Below are 4,375 nucleotides of genomic sequence, written 5' to 3' on the forward strand. Positions count from 1 at the left end.
ATTATGGTAGTATAGTTCATGCCATATTTCAAAATTATGGTAGTATAGTTCATGCCATATTTTGAGGGGGAGAATTATGAGATAAATTAAGAGTAAGAATTAAGATCAATTAAGAAACTACTCTTTATTAAGAGTGAGATAAAGATATTGATGAATGTGTACTCTTCATTAAGAGTGATACAGATTTTGTAAGAAACTGAGTGAGATAGATTTTGATGAATGTGACCGTCGGTCATAACAATGATACCCCTAAGCAGAGAAACAACTAAATTCCTAAATTTTTTAAAGTTTTAAGAGAAAGATAGCGTAGTCACCATCAAAGATATTAAAGCGGTGCTTAAAGCGCCATATAAGGTTTTAACAGATTAAACCCAAATAAGAAATTGAAAGATACACTATCTTTATAAAAGATAGGACGATCTAGAGAGCACGGTATGTAGATACATATGACTTGAAGAGAAGTGGGACTACGTGCCCACTTCAGTGATTTAAAACAACGAATTTCTCGATACCTATTGATGTTGTATGACTTATACAACACATGTTGTTGGCTCTTTAAAGAAGATGAATAATATAAACAAGGATCTTATGAAATAGGAGCCTATAGAATCAATTGCCTCTTGGCAATGAAGAGCAACAACAGCCCGCAACATGAAAGTGCCAGTAGCTGAGGCCTTAGAAAGTCTCAAAGAATTAGTAAATCAGTTTTCTTATGACGATGAAGTCTATGTTAGTGAAGAAATTCAAATGGAGGGCGATCCCACCTCATTTGAAGAAGCCATGAGAAGCGTTTACTCGTTTAAATGGCAAGAAGCTATGGAAGTTAAAATGAATTCGATGAATACTAATAATGTTTTAGACTTAGAAGAAATTCCTAATAGAGCCAAAATAGTAGGTTGTGAAAGGGTCTACAAGACAAAATGTGACTCCAAAGGTAATGTGGAAAGATATAAGGCATGACTTGTAGCAAAAGGCTTTACGCAAAGAGAATGAATAGATTACGATGAGAGTTTACTCTCCAGTCTCATGTAAGGATTCTTTTAAAATCATAATTGTGTTATTGGCATATTATGATTTAGAGTTACATCAGATGGATGTAAAGACGACATTCCTCAACGGGGATTTATATAAAAACATTTACATGGCACAACTCAAAGGTTTTATCGTGGAAGAAAAAGAACATATGGGATGCTGCCTGTAGAAATCCATTTATGGGTTAAAACAAGTCTCTAGACAGTAGTATTTGAAGTTGATGAAATAATAAGAAAGTTTGGGTTTTTAAAGAAAATGAGAAGGACAATAGCGTTTATGCAAAGTTCAAGAATGGAAAATTCTTTTTCCACATCCTGTGTATAGATGATGTCCTACTCACTAGTAGTAATGTTAATCTGACATTAGAGAAGAAGAAGTCTTTGTCCTCAAGTTTCAATGTGAATGATCTTGGTGAAGCCTCATTGGTTCTATGAATTGAAATTCACCGAGATAGATGAAAATTGGTATTAGGCCTATCGCAAAGACATACTTAGAAAATATTCTAAAGAAATAAAGTATGCATACGAGTAAACCTATGCCTGCTCCTATAGTCAAGGGTAATAGATTTGGGAACTTTCAGTGTTCTAGGAACCAATATGAGATCGATCAAATAAACATGGTTCCATATGCTTTAGCTGTTAGAAGCTTAATGAATATACAAGTAAGAACTTACCCTAACGTACCTTACATATCCGGGATATTTTGGTAGAAGTCCAGTTTAGATATAGATCACTAGAATGGAGTTAAGAATGTCTTGCAATTTTTTTGCAAAGTATCATAGGCCTCTTGCTAAGTAAGAAAGAACAAGTACTCTCAAATAGTTGTGGGTACAAATGTTAAGTTTTGACAAGATGTGTAGTGAAATCCACAGTAGTTGCTAACACTCGCAGTTGGAGTATTATTGTGGAAAAGCTCCAGTGAAACAGTTGTGGTGTCATCAATGATGCATACCATAGTATAGCTTGTCATAAGGCCTTAGGAACAGGCAAAAGTGGTTAAAGAAATATGTACCCAGATTTAACAATAGTAGTCAATAGTAATAACCACTTAATGTAGTTAACTCCTAAGACAACAGGTCAAGTGTGCTGCCAAACATATTGACATTAAGTTATATGTTGTAAAGGAGAAAATCTAGAATCATTTTGAAAGCATTGAGCATATAAGTACCAAGCAAGTACTTGTGGATCCGCTTATCAAAGGCTAACCACTCAGTGCGTTCAGAGAACACATAGTCGACATGGGTTTACGGAACAGCCTATGATTTTTGGATACTAAGGGCGTAGTTGAGAATCTGTTTCAAAACAGAGAGGCACATTGTAGCTGTTTAATCTAATGGCAACTGATCGTGACGATAAGGTACGTTCTATGTACTGATTTGCAATGGAATGAGAAAAAGATAAAGTAAGTTAAGTTTAAGTCATAAGGTGATATCAAGGGGGAAATGTTAGATTGATCTCCACCAGTTGGCTCAACGGCCAATTGGGCCCTTGATCCACGCCCTGATCGGGGGCGCCCAACCGTTCTCCTAGCTGATGGGCCCCCGTCGCGCAACGCTATAAAGAGGAAGGTGGGGGCCGAGGCGCAAGACACGAGGTTCACCACAACCGCCAGCGTCCTACCAGTTTTCCTATCCCTAAGCCAATCTAGAGGGCGCACTGTAAGCGACAGGAACCGCCATCGCCTTCGTTGCCACCACTGGACCATGCCTGCACGGCTTCCCCGACTCTGACTCCAGTGGCCACGTCGCTGCGACGCCATGGCTGCGACTGCGCTTGGCGACCTAAGTCTTCTATCTAAGTTAAGTATTACCCACTGATCTATGCCTAGAAGTACTTTGAGACTTATCACTACCTGCTCATTATTTTAGATACATATAAACTGAGCACTTCTGCAGATCTTTATGATTTTAGATACAGATAAACTGAGCACTTCTGCAGATCTTTATGATTGGTTAAGCTTGCCTTCACACCGGTGTCAGATATGATACCACATATACTACGTGGAATGCTTTTTGCTATTATGTTCGTGAATGTGCATCAACTTGTTTTGCTTAACTTCCTTATGGTTAGGATAATGATATGGCGTCTGGATGGACGGACGGACCGACCCACCCATGGCTCCTTCACTCGCATCGCTCGTCCGCGTCGAGCGCCCCTGCCCCACTCCGCTCGCTCCTCCCTCCTATCATGTGCGCAGCCCTGCCCCCACCCGCCACGTGCGCCGCCTGCCCAGTTGAGCCAAGGGCGGTGCTAGTGGTGTTGGCGCTGGTGGCGCTCGTGCGCTGCCGACTCCCACTCCGACACCAGGAATGGACCAGCCCTGGCCTTCCCTATGTTGCAAAACGCATATTTCAAGTGTTCGCATGTTTCAGAGGTATGTTTTAGATATTTTGTATGGATGTTGCAATGGTAGTTTTTGGATATTGCACATGTTGCAATGGTTATACACGTATGGTGCAAGAGTTTGTTCAAAACGTTTCATCTGTTTCATACGCATGTTGCAAGTGTTTTATCCGGATGCTGCATATGTTGCAATAGCTATGTTGCAAATGTATGTTCCAAATGTTTCATCTGTTTCATACGTATATTTCAACTGTTTCATCTGAGTGTTATAAAAATAGATCTGGATGTAGGGTTGTTAAGCGAAGAAGAGAGAGTTAGCACGGGAGCATGGTGGCGTTGACGCGGGGAAGATACATGTGTGGATCTATTGCCATGACCCACTAGTGGAGATACACATACACTAGCGGCGGTCTGAAAAACGTCGTCAGTGCAAGTCGTATAGATTTACAGTGTAAATCTAGTGCTCTTAAACCAACTGTTAGTGTAAATTAAGTCCATTCAGGCGGTTTTCACTCATTACTTAATGCTGCATCATCCATACTTTTTTTTTGTTCCAGGTGAAACTTATCTAACTTTGATTTCAACATCAACAATTTTAAATAAATGGTCTCTAAGATGGAGGATTCCACTAAACAAATTTGATGTTACCGCTGCATTTTTTTCATAATTTGATTAGATTTAAATAGTTTTACTTAGAACAAACCGACAGTAAAAATAGTTAATTTGATTTGGTAGTGACAAGCTAAGCTAGAGTAGTACCGTGACACGACACGCTAGCAGATATAACAGAGTTAAGCAACATTCTACGGACTCAGCACTCGTCCTATCGAGCGCCAGCACTCAGCTGCAGCCTTTATCTTGCACGTATTAATTGCCATTTGCCAACGTGGTTTCCGTCAGGTCAAGCTCAGGTTTGGTTGGCCAACGTCTCCAACAAACGCAGTCGGCCAGTGCCCAACCCCCAACAGAACCCTGCGCGAGCGCGACCTCCCATCCGAACG

The sequence above is a fragment of the Miscanthus floridulus genome, chromosome 10 (assembly GCF_019320115.1).
Source record: "Miscanthus floridulus cultivar M001 chromosome 10, ASM1932011v1, whole genome shotgun sequence".
NCBI lineage: Eukaryota > Viridiplantae > Streptophyta > Magnoliopsida > Poales > Poaceae > Miscanthus > Miscanthus floridulus.